Source organism: Cottoperca gobio, chromosome 22 (genome assembly GCF_900634415.1).
Source record: "Cottoperca gobio chromosome 22, fCotGob3.1, whole genome shotgun sequence".
Taxonomy (NCBI): domain Eukaryota; kingdom Metazoa; phylum Chordata; class Actinopteri; order Perciformes; family Bovichtidae; genus Cottoperca; species Cottoperca gobio.
The window spans coordinates 11,406,370-11,419,001 of record NC_041376.1 but is presented as its reverse complement, the minus strand read 5'-3'; the positions used below and the strand labels follow the sequence as shown (position 1 = coordinate 11,419,001).

Below are 12,632 nucleotides of genomic sequence, written 5' to 3'. Positions count from 1 at the left end.
CTATTTCTCAAAAATACCTGAAACTTGCCTCAAATATCTACATAGGATCATCAATTGTTTCACACAAGATGAACAACATTTTAAGACTTAAAATAATCTATGTTGTTCTTTTCAGCGCAATCTCTCTCTGACATTAAACATCTCGTTCTCCATCTCTCTTCCTGTCTCTCTGCCCGGGGTCAGCAGGTAGCGAGTCAGTAGAAGTGAACGAGAGAGCGCCTGATCTCCTGCGAGCGATGCTGTCAGCGTGGCCCTGAGTGGGCTGTATGGAGCTTCTGTCAGAGGGTGTCAAATTTCCACGGCCCACACTGTGGCCCTCTGTCCTGCTCGTGGCTGAATCTCAATGGGCCCTTTGATGGGCCACCCGAGGCCTTTCATCGTGCACCTTGCCACAGAGCACGGGGCCCGGGGGGGGGATGGCGTCGCACAACACCTGGCAGGTATGCAAAAAACCACGTGGCCGAGACAAAACAAAAGCCACTCTGTCAAACGTTTATTGGAAATTAATTTCCTCTCCCCCATCTTTTTGCATTCATAAAACGCAGGACGGAAAAGAACAGGATGATGTGGGGCAGCGCTCAAACACAGGAGATACGACTGTGTTTGGGCAATAGGTCATTACGAAAAATACCTAGACTCACTGGTCTTATGATGAAGTCCATGTTAGATTAAAATCTGATTATTTTTCCGATGTTGAAAAATTGAGTTTGATGAGGTTGAATCAAATCAAATCAAATCAAATTTATTTGTATAGCCCAATATCACAAATTATACATTTGTCTCAGTGTGCTTTACAGACTGTACAGGTTACGACATCCTCTGTCCTTAGACCCTCGCATCGCACAAGGAAAAACTTCCTAAAAGAAACCCCAAAATTAAAGGGGGAAAAATGGAAGAAACCTCAGGGAGAGCAACTGAGGAGGGATCCCTCTCCCAGGACGGACAGACGTGCAATAGATGTCGTGTGTACAGGATAAACAACATAGTACAAATACAACATTTGACAGAAATTATGTTGTGTTGGAAAAAAAGAAATAGAAAGTATGGATGAATCCAGGAAAATGTCAAAAAGGCTTCCCGGTGTCCAGCAGGACCAGGGCAGCAGGCGCAGCCACGATTCATGATCCTGACGTAAACTTTATCAGTGGCAACCTGCCACATGAGAGACAGACACTCCGGGGATGATACCCCGGATGGTGAGTTAGTAACAACATTTACATAAATGCATACAGATAGAGAGGGAGAAGAAGAGAGGGAGGGGAGGAGAGAGGAAGAGAAGGAAGAGAGCAGGGAGGTGTCCCCCGGCAGTCTAAGCCTATAGCAGCATAACTAGGGGCTGATTCAGGGCAAACCTGAGCCAGCCCTAACTATAAGCTTTATCAAAAAGGAAAGTCTTTAGCCTACTCTTAAATGTGGAGAGTGTGTCTGCCTCCCGAACACAAACTGGAAGCTGGTTCCACTGGAGAGGAGCTTGATAGCTGAAGGCTCTGGCTCCCATTGTACTCTTGGACTCTAGGAACCACAAGTAACCCTGCAGTCTGGGAGCATAATGCTCTAGTTGGTTTATAAGGTACTATGAGATCTTTAAGATATGCTGGAGCCTGACCATTAATTGATTTGTAAGTCAGGAGAAGGATTTTGAATTCTATTCTGTATTTTACCGGGAGCCAGTGCAGAGCAGCTAATACAGGAGTAATATGATCCCGTTTCCTTGTTCTTGCCAATACACGTGCCGCTGCATTTTGGATCAACGGAAGAGTCTTAAGCGACTTTTTGGGACACCCTGATAACAATGAGTTGCAGTAATCCAGCCTTGAAGTAACAAATGCATGGACTAGTTTTTCTGCATCATTTTGAGACAGGATGTGTCTTATTTTCGCAATGTTACGTAGATGAAAGAAGGCAGTCCTTGAGATTTGTTTTATGTGGGAGTTAAACGACAGATCTTGATCAAAGATGACGCCAAGATTCCTTACAGTGGTGCTGGAGGCCAAGTTAATGCCATCCAGAGCTTCTATGTCATTATAACTATAATTATAGTTATATAATTATATAAGTATAATAACTTCAGTTTTGTCTGTGTTTAACATCAAAAAGTTGCTAGACATCCAAGTTTTTATGTCTTAAGGCATGCTTGAAGTTTAGCCAATTGATTGGTTTCATCTGGTTTAATTGATAGATATAATTGGGTATCATCCGCATAACAATGAAAGTTTATAGAGTGGTTCCTTATAATATTGCCCAAAGGAAGCATATATAAAGTGAATAGAATCGGTCCAAGTACAGAACCCTGCAGAACTCCAAGACTGACTTTGGCTGTCATGGAGGATTTATCGTTAACAAGTACAAATTGAGATCGCTCAGATAAATAGGACTTGAACCAGTTTAGTGCGGTTCCTTTTATGCCAACACAATGTTCCAGTCTCTGTAGTAGAATGTCATGATCAACAGTGTCGAAAGCAGCACTGAGGTCTAACAAGACAAGAACAGAGACAAGTCCTTTGTCTGATGCCAATAGAAGGTCATTGGTAACTTTCACCAGTGCCGTCTCTGTGCTATGATGAACTCTAAATCCAGATTGAAAAACCTCAAATAAACTATTATTATGTAAAAAGTCACACAACTGTTTTGCGACTGCTTTCTCAAGGATCTTAGCGAGAAAGGGAAGGTTAGATATCGGCCTATAGTTGGCTAAAACCTCTGGATCAAGACTAGGCTTTTTAAGAAGTGGTTTTATTACAGCTACTTTAAAGGATTTTGGTACGTAGCCAGATAATAGAGACAGGTTGATCATATTTAATAACGAGGTGTTAATTAAGGGTAAAACTTCTTTAAATAGTTTAGTTGGAATCGGGTCCAAAAGACAGGTTGATGGCTTAGACGATGAGATTGTTGAAGTTAGTTGGTTAAGGTTGATTGGAGTAAAACAGTCTAGATACATTTCAGGAGTTACAGATGTTTTTAAAATTCCAACAGTTGAAGTTAAGTCATTACCAATTGAGGTCAGGAGGAGATTAATTTTGTCTCTAATAATTATAATTTTATGGTTAAAGAAGCTCATGAAGTCGTCACTACTGAGCGATATAGGAACAGAAGGCTCTGTAGAGCTGTGACTCTCTGTCAGCCTGGCTACAGTGCTGAAAAGAAACCTGGGGTTGTTCTTATTTTCTTCTATTAAGGAAGAGTAATAAGCTGCTCTGGCATTACGGAGAGCCTTCTTATACGTTTTAAGATGATCTAACCACACTAAACGAGATTCTTCCAATTTAGTGGAACGCCATTTACTTTCAAGATTTCTCGACTTTTGTTTTAGTTTGCGGATTTGTAAATTAAGCCATGGAGCCTTCTTTTTCTGTTTTATGACCTTCTTCTTTAGAGGAACGACAGAGTCGAGTGTTATTCTCAGTGAGGCTGCAGCGCTATCAACAAGATAATTAATTTGTGAGGGACTAAAGTTAGCATTGGAGTCCTCCATTATATTGATATTGAGTCCTGGTATTGAATTAAGTGCTGATGGAATCACTTCCTTAAATTTAGTCACAGCACTTTCAGATAAACATCGAGCGTAGGATATTTTGCCTACTGGCTTGTAGTCCAGTAACAGGACTTCAAAAGTTATTAAAAAATGGTCTGATAAAAGAGGATTATGTGGACAGTTGAAAAGGTCGTGTGCCATGTGATCTTCAAACATTGTGAGACATGGTGTAATAATGAAAAGCCATATGAAAAAAAACATATTGAGCATTGAAGTTAAGAGGTTATCACGTCAGCGCACAGAACTTTACATCCGTTTCAAACCACATAAGAGTGTCCTGTAAATTGGATAGTTGCATCTGTCTCAGGTCTCATCTTACTTGGCCCTCTCCTGTTCCCATACACCTGCTGCTGCGGCCCTCTGCCTGTCCCTTCTACTCCTTTGCCCCTACCCCATGTACAGCAGGCCCATCCCTGGGATCATCCTCTTCCTGTCTTATCTACAGTTCAAAGCTTGTTGACTGAATTATCTCCGGACGGTAAGAGAGAAAGGAAACGACTGTCGGCAGCCCTCAGTCAGCCGGAGAGAAACTCTCCTCCAACAGCTGCTTAGTTAACTGGTCTTTACTGCCTAATCCCGAGGTGGAGGGACGAGAGCTGAGAGAGAAAGCGCAGTGTAAGGACACATCAGCGTCTGCACACGGAGCTCTCCACAGACAAACGGGCTCAGTGTTTCCTCTCGGGGAGAGCGGTGTCATGAGATAGTGGATGTTCGTAGCGAGAGCGGAAGCGCAGGTCTCAGGTTTGAGTGGCCACAGAGAGTGCTTGACTGAGGTGTTGAGAGGAAAGGTGTGGTGGCCGGACCCACGGGAGGACGGTGGGTAGATTTAACTGCTGCGCTGAGGGGAAGAAAGCACAAGCGCTGCACTGCAGGATGAGTGGCTCCCATTGAACCCAGAGCACCTGGGGTCACTGATCAGAGGCGTTGTCTGTGCGTCTGGGGGTAGAGTGCTGTGTCAGCCATATTGTTTCCATAATCACAGTGACTCAAGAGACTCTAAGATTAATTAAGTGAATAGTTTAGGAGAAATTATTTTCACCCTTTTGTCAGTTGGGTCTACGCTGACGTTCACAGTTAGCGCCTGTAATCAAATAAGTCCGAGAGGTCCACTTACAAGATTTCTCGTGCTTCATGTCGAGAGAGAATAGAACTTTCTAACTAAGTGCACAAAAAGCTTTTCTGTATTAATGGAAGAAGTAACACCTTCAAGTCCTTTAACTTGATGCCATGACCAGAGACAGCAGAGAGAGTGGTCATCAGTTTAGTACGAGTTATTTTTTACTGGATTCATAATAAAAAATGATGATTTAGTCGCCTTTTGATTACAATTACTGCCCTGGTAGGTATGATGATTTTACTATACCTAAAAAAAAACCCTCTACATTGCAAATGAAGCGCACTGGTGTTGTGCTTCCCTTGGGTAGAATGAACACATTTCTCAGTCCGCTCGTTCGTAAACATTACGCTTTTCACCATCAACCTTCCTCTCAAGCAATGAGCTTGCAAACTGACACTAATGGCTGAAAGATGACGAGTGAGGTGATGTGATACTAATGTGATGCTCAGAAGTGGATTGCATGTGGGTTGTAAGTTATAATTAGGTAAATGTTGACATTTTGGAGCCAGAGACACTTGGATTGTGTTGCTGCAGCTCTTTGAGGAAACTGCTGCAACAACATCACTCTATTAACTTGATGTACCTGAAACTTTTTTATCAACCATCAATGAGTTTCAATTAACATTTTCTTTGCCTGTATTATCATCTTCAGCTCCACTGTTCCTTTACATTCTGACTATAACCGACGGCTGGCCTGAAGCATATTCATAAGCGTTTAAAAACCCTACACATTTACACTGACGACATCAACACGACGAGTCAGCATAAACGTTTTACCGCCGTATGGCTCGACCCTTAACTACAGTATGGCCTGTTAGATACAGTTGATTTAAAGAAGCCCAAGTCCTCCACATCCACATAGATCTCCCCCCCCCCCCCGGCCCCTCGTCTGTCTTGGCTCTATGGCACACAAGGTCATCCCCTAGCCAGTCACGACACTCCAATTAAGGCGACTGATGGACGCAGCTAATTGGTAGGATTTATAACCTCCTTTTATTATGCTTTATGAGGAAGGCAAGTGGAGGGCATTACCATTTATAGGCCCCAGGCTCCATGCTGGATCGCTGTCATCCACCACTGTCCAGCCTGACTACTGAATACCGCAGGAGCCTCAGTAGCTGGGACGTCCGGGTTGTCCCCTAACCCGATCCTGATTCAGCTTTTGATATAGTTTGAGAGAAAAACTAAATGACATCAAAAGAGACATCGGGATACATACAGAGGAAGACTCAAAACATAAGACAATTGAATCAGAGTGAAAAGGGAGTTAAGGATAAGGGGAAGCACGGAGGGAGGCTCCACGGGGCAGGAAGGCAGGGGAAGGCAGGCAGGGCTCCCGTAATGAGTGTGTGGTTATTGATTGTATTGTCAGGGTGGCTGACCAGGGTCCCGTGTGCTATGGGCCCCAGTCCATCTGTGGACAATGCAGTCAGTTACACCTCACTGCTCCGTCTAATAAAGAGCAGGCAGATTGATGTCACCAGTATGGTTGAACTCTACCTAACACTCACCAGCACCACTCAGCACACACACAGACACACAGACACAGACACACACACACACACACACACACACACACACTAAGGCACACGTGTACAGTGGGACAGTCGTTAAACAGTGAAATCATTTTTATTTCCTTTCCTGGCAGAGAAGAAATTATAGGAACGTTGGTTTACATTTGATAATATTTTTAAATATATAGTACAGGGATGCACTAACAACTATTACCATTAATGTGTCAACTATTTGACGATCAAATTATTGTTTTGTCTATAAAATGACATAAAATAGTGAAAACGGCCCAAAGAGAAATCTAATTGTTTGTTTTTAATTCATTTAAAAATATATAAAACAAGCAGCAAATCTGTAATGTTTGTCATTTTTATGTTTATAAATGAAATATGTAAGATTTTTTAGATGTAATTTTAGCACAAATACCAAAGGGCATTTACAATTTCTTTTTTTTGTTTTCTTTTTGGCAGGGTTAGGAATCTAACTAGGAATCTTGTAATGAAGTATTGACACATTACTGTAAATAAACAATACTATATAAAAGAATATATAAAGTATTTTTAGGATTTAAAAAAACATACGACCAGCTTACACACAGAGACACACAAACATAAACACGTTACCACTTAAACAAATACAGCAAAGTACAGTCTGCCAAGAGACCTGTATGTACATCTCACGGGAACACTTTGTCACTCTATCAGTCAAGTACACTGAGAACACACTACTTTCTGCGTACGCTAATATGTCAGCGATACACATCAGGAATCATTTTACGTGACAGCGGTTGACATTCTCAGCTAACTGACTGACAGCTTATCAGGTAAGGACCGTTAAACAACCGCAGTCATAATGAAGGCTCTGTGTTCTGCTCGTTAAAGTTGCCTCCTTTATTAGGAAGTCGGCCCCTCTACCCAAACATTTGGCTGCTAGCCCCGTAGCCTCCGTGGCAGCAGCACGAGCGATTACTCCTGCTCAGCCAGCCAAAACACAAAAATCAATAAACAATCTCAACGTTTCTGAGGGCCTTTCGTCTGACTTAATAAATGTCTCAATCCACTGTTATGACTTCATTTTGCTTTAACGTCTTCTTCATGTGCATCTTTTGCCGATCAATTAGAGAATGGAGTGCCCCTTCTGTCACGACACCTGCCCTCCATCCGCTGCTGCAGCACACACACAGACACACACACACACACACACACACATCCCATGCCCAAGCACAAGGTGAATTGCTATTTTAATCCTTGAAATGAGATACCTTTGAAAGCACTCACTTAAATGGCTCATTAGAGGCCATGCCATCCACACCTTTCAGGTTACTCTACATCTCATGTTCTTGTGTTGAATCTTTTTATCTGCTATGATTTTTCTCATCTGTAGATAAACATGTTAGATGATAGAAATGCCATGGAGCAGCGTGGTGCAGCCATGTAACGAGACGTATATGTAGTCTAAGTGTGGAGGAGAGGCACCATTTCCAGGCTGTCAGTGGCGATGACGACCGCAGCATCTTTCTCTTCAGGCTGCTCCTGCTGTCACAGGCCCTAATCCCAGTGCTGCAGGGATGACAGGTGAGTGGTGCCAGAGCCTCTGGTCTGTGACTGGGAGCTCCGGGAGAATTTCACGTGCACCCCTCTCTTGTCTCCCATCGATTCTGCCACTTCCCATTATTGTCAATCAGAGCGGCGTAGTCTCCACGGGAGGAGCTGTGCAGCGGGCGATTGCCAGGGCAGCGAAGTTCGAAGAGCAGCATGCTGCACCTCTGCCAGCCGCTCCACCAGCACAGGGCCACCAGGGGCCCCTCTCAAGAGGCTGCCTGGGCAGGATGCCACAACTAAAACTGAAACCTTTTTGCTTTACAACATAGAATGCACGGAGCGGTGAAACCTCTGGAGCGGCTTTGTGTTGACAAAAGGAGCAGCTGAGGCCCTCGCTGCAAAACATAGTTTCACAGGGCTGTCAGCGGGAAAGCAATGCTGCTCTCTCAGACGTGACCGCCTTGTTAGAAAAATGACATAATAACAATGAAAGGAATAATGGAACAGAAGTGAAGAACCGTGCTGCAGGTTGAGGAAGGCTCGGGAGGTGGCTGCTCCATAAGTGAGCTTCCAATGTGGCCACGTCCCCGGTGGCTCCTGACCCTGAGTGGGCCAACGGCGTGGTGCCGTGCACGCATTCTGGTCAGGTAAGGCAACCATGCGGTGGTTACAAGCCCTGGAGATTGATGGGAGTGCTGCCCTCCCTCCCCGCGCTGTAAAAGATTATCCGCTCACCCGCTGGAAACAAAGCTGTGATGGAAATTCGTCTCGCATCATCAGCAACAAAATATCTACACGGCGAAGCGGGAGTCTCTCATTTTTCATGGGCTATATATTAAATAAAAAAAGGCATTAAAGAAAAAGGGAAGGGGGTGGTCTGAGTGATAGCACTAGTTAGTATTTTTTTTTTTAAATGGGCCACTTGAATCAGGGAGATTATACGGTTTTTATTGGCTGTCAGGAAACACAACTTTCTGCGTACTTCACCCGCTGAAGCTCGTAACGCTCTGATTAGAATGCCAGCAGAAATGAAAAGGGATGGTGCTGGTGTAAAGACACGGGAGAAGCAGCAGGACAAGCACAGATGCCCTGGAATCTGCTCCCCCTCAAATACACAAGAGGACCAGCACGTGCACACCAATAAAGCACACGGAGCGAGCGAACAGGCGGCACACGAGCTTCAGACAGAATTTATACACCAAGTTTCACAGTCAGATCTGGTGTCAGAGACTGAGCCGTGCCTATTCTGAACCAGATACATGAGACACATCAAGCAGAGTGTTATCTCTCGCTAAGTGAATATTGCATTCAGCTGATATGTGATATTTGAATTTCCCATTAGGGGGGGGGATGTGTGCCAGAGTGAAAAAGCTCAGTGATGCTTGCTCATTTCAGAGCAGGCAGTGAATGGAAACCTTGCTCCACAGTTGCAGTGTGTCATGGTGGTGATAAGGATGAAGTGATGGAGGGGGACTCCTGAGGGGGTGACTAGTAAGAAAAGCGACTGCTGCTCCTCACAGGGTCACCTACACAGCAGCTCGAGTCAGTTTGAACACTAACTATCATTTACTAGAAACTCAACCTGATCACTGTGATCTTCTCCGGCAGATTGAAATCGGTCATTATATCGACTGGAGACACTCCAGTCTATTCACGTCTGTCAATTTGTTCAAACTCGGCTTTCAATTTCCCATCGTGGAGAGCGAGTAAGAGAGGGTAACGTCAAACTCCCAAACATGACAGAGCTGGCTCTTTTTGACGAGAGGAAGCCATTGATTTTTCCTCCATTTCACCATCAATCTGTTGGCGAAGAGGTGGCTGTGGGTGCTCAGACAGCTGATGATGTGATTTGTAACCGTGGACCACCGGTGAGCGGAGAGAATTGCTCCGACTCTCAACACGTGGCAAAGTGACGACCGTCGTCTTCGGCATTAAGTCGCAAGATTAACAGTGGGGGATCTACTGATGATCTCCTTCAGCCGAGGGAGTATTTTCTGTCAGCCACGCTGCAGCAACACTAACATTTGTATTCAACAGGATAACCGTCAATTCTTGTGGGGCTTGTGTCACTCCATAGTGAAAAGTGTTCTAGAGCAGCGAGAAACAATCAGTTTCATTAGAAGTTCATTTGTTGATTGTTTTATCAATTGTTTAGTCTTTTGAAAAAAAAAGAAAATGCCTATCATAGGTTCCCAGAGCCCATGATGTCTTCAAGTTAAATGTGTTGTCCTACCAAAACCCAACGATACTCAATTCACAATGATATAAGCAGCAGATCCTTTCATTGTAGACACTGAAGGTGGAGAATATGTTGCACTTTTAGCCAGGCTTGGGGCTGCTTGATGGATGGTAATGTCAGACTGTTGGTCAATCTGTCCACCTCTTTCCTCTTAACTACTGGATGGATGGTCAACATTTTGTCGTCATGGTCACCAGAGGATCAATCCTAATTTATTTTCCTCTACATGAGCTTTTACACTTGTAGTTGCCTCCGCCAGAGCGGTTTGTTTGTCCGTTGGTTTGTCTGTTTGTCAGCCGTATTACGTGAAAAGTACCGGCCTCATTTACATGAAACTTGGTGGAAGCATAGTCGGCCAAGGAAGTCCCTTTTACATTTTTGAGGGGATCCGAATAACGGGGTAGATACACATCCCGAGATAGTAATCAGAAAAATGTGTTACGGACTGGGAAAATTCATGTTAACTCCCCGTCGGAACAACGCTCAGACAGATATCAGTAAGTTTTATAAATGCTTTGAGCAATAAAGTACAATGCTTCTTATTTGTAGAGGTTCTGTTGTTTCCACACGGCTGTCTTAAAGCTCATGAACACACCGAAGTCGGAAGAACGACTTTACAACTCGGCATGTGAATGTGCCACTGGCCTTGGTGGAGGTCTGCCTTCTACTTTTTAATGAAATGTCTTGGTACACACATTCATGTTCCCCTCGGGATTAAATTGTATCACTTTGCTGAACCTTTGACTTTTCCTCAAGCTCCAAACTAATGGCATTCCCATCAGGCTAGGCTGTACTTCTTGTTCAGTGCTAACTAGCGAATATTAGCACGCTAACACGTTTTACTAAAATGATGAACATGCTAAACACCTGCTTAAAATCAGCATGTTAGCATTGTCATCGTGAGCATGTTAGCATGCTGACATCAACATTAAGATCAATTACAACTATCTGATGATTCATTTTCTTGAGTGACTCATTGATTAATCGACTATTGTTTCACACACACAATGTATTATACTGTATAATATCTATAGAAGGGCTGTAGTAGGTTATTTTTATTTGTATACACTTCCAGCTGTCCTGGTGCTTGAGATGCTAAGATACAGACCATCACCCGGTTTGATACCAGCCAGCATCACGCTGTCTCTGTCCCACTGTTTCCTGTCTCTCTATACTGTAATGTTACCATGTTTAAAATGCACATATAAGTAAATGTGTATAGCGTGTAGTGTTAATTTCACACAATCATGAACACTTATTTATTGCACACAAATTTCAGTATTTGAAATAAATAGATACTGCAGTTTTTTTTTCTATGAATACTCATGACATGTAGGAATGATTAAAACATCACAGATGACATGACATTACATCATCTTAAAAAAAAAAAAAAGAATAGAAAATACACAAATGACATTAATAGAACTACAACTTCTTAAAACAGCTTCTTACCCAGAATAGTCTATAATCATGTTCATACAGAATGTATTCAAAAGGATACTCTCCTTTTGAATACATTATGTATGAACATCCACCTCATACTGACACTTATTTTAACATAACAACACCATCATAGAAAACAGAGCTACTGCATAAATGCTGCACTGCAGGTCTGATTGAATGTTACCATTGTCATGTGTCTCTAACATCTAGTGACACCGTGCAGGCTTTACAAGGGAGGAGTAATCCTCTTTAGATCATTTGCAAAGCAATTAGGCATGCCTCCACTGCTATTAAATATGAAGATAACAGCCTATGAGATAAGATGTTATTTGTACTACGTATCAAATGTGGATAGCTGCCTAAGCGCCCTGATATCAGGGAGATATATTTAAATCCTTGTAAATAAAATTGAAAAATACGACAGTAAAAAATTAGAGAGACATATCTACTCTACTATCTATCATGAAATTGAATTTATTAATTTAATGTCCTCAGACCTAAATCCTCAATTAAGTGGACCTATAACTATGCATCACATCATAAATACTACACATTTTATACAGTGCGATCACTTTAAATGCATGGCTTCATGGATAATATCAAGTCTGACATTCCATTGAACAAGGCAAATATATAAATACATTTAGCTGCCAAAGAAAACACAAGATAATGTCAAACATATTGATCATTGCTGGTGCAGCATTGCCACAATCACAGGAAACCCTGACCACACAAGGTTGGATTTCATTGTGAAAAGAAGGGTGACCAGATCAAACCGGATCACTTTTGAAACCCAAAGTGAGTTGAACCACGGTGACTCGCAACATGCATTTGTCAGCAGGAACCAGAGAGCCTCTTTTGCATGTGTTTCTATCATCACTACACAGCAAGAACAAACGCCACTGACAAGAAAGGAGCCACAAAAAAAAAAAGAAAAGAAGCAAATTCCCCACTGACCTGTGACCCGGGGGACCAAAGGGTTGGCCTGCATGCATACAGAAGAGGTTCAAACAGAGTTTATGACTGCATTATCTCTCCTCTTTCCTCAACACCTCTCCACCCATCGGTGGACACTAGAAGCCACTATGCTGGAGCAGACAGACCAGGCATCACTCATTCACTCGCCTCCTAGGTGCCTTTGTCAGGTGATTGCTGGCGGAAAAAGGAAAACAGATCAATACATCTCCCATGGGCCTGACAGGTAATCTTTACCTGGGATGAAATATGAGTGGTACCGGCCTGCTG

At 43.0% G+C, this 12,632-nt stretch overlaps 1 protein-coding gene across 3 annotated transcripts in view; it reads right to left on the bottom strand.

Moving 5' to 3' along the window:
* Positions 1–3,544: 3,544 nt before the first annotated feature.
* LOC115027165 (G patch domain-containing protein 2-like) overlaps positions 3,545–12,632 on the bottom strand; it is a 30,582-nt gene continuing 21,494 nt past the window's right edge. Inside the window, exons 10-11 of one of the 3 annotated variants that reach the window (XM_029460275.1) lie at positions 12,345–12,539; positions 3,545–4,471 (exon numbers count right to left, since the gene is read on the bottom strand). The gene's annotated coding sequence lies outside the window, so the exon portion shown is untranslated. Of the gene's footprint in view, positions 4,472–6,458; positions 7,331–11,189; positions 12,540–12,632 lie in introns of those variants that run through there. The other 2 variants (XM_029460276.1, XM_029460274.1) reach the window with 2 other exon arrangements.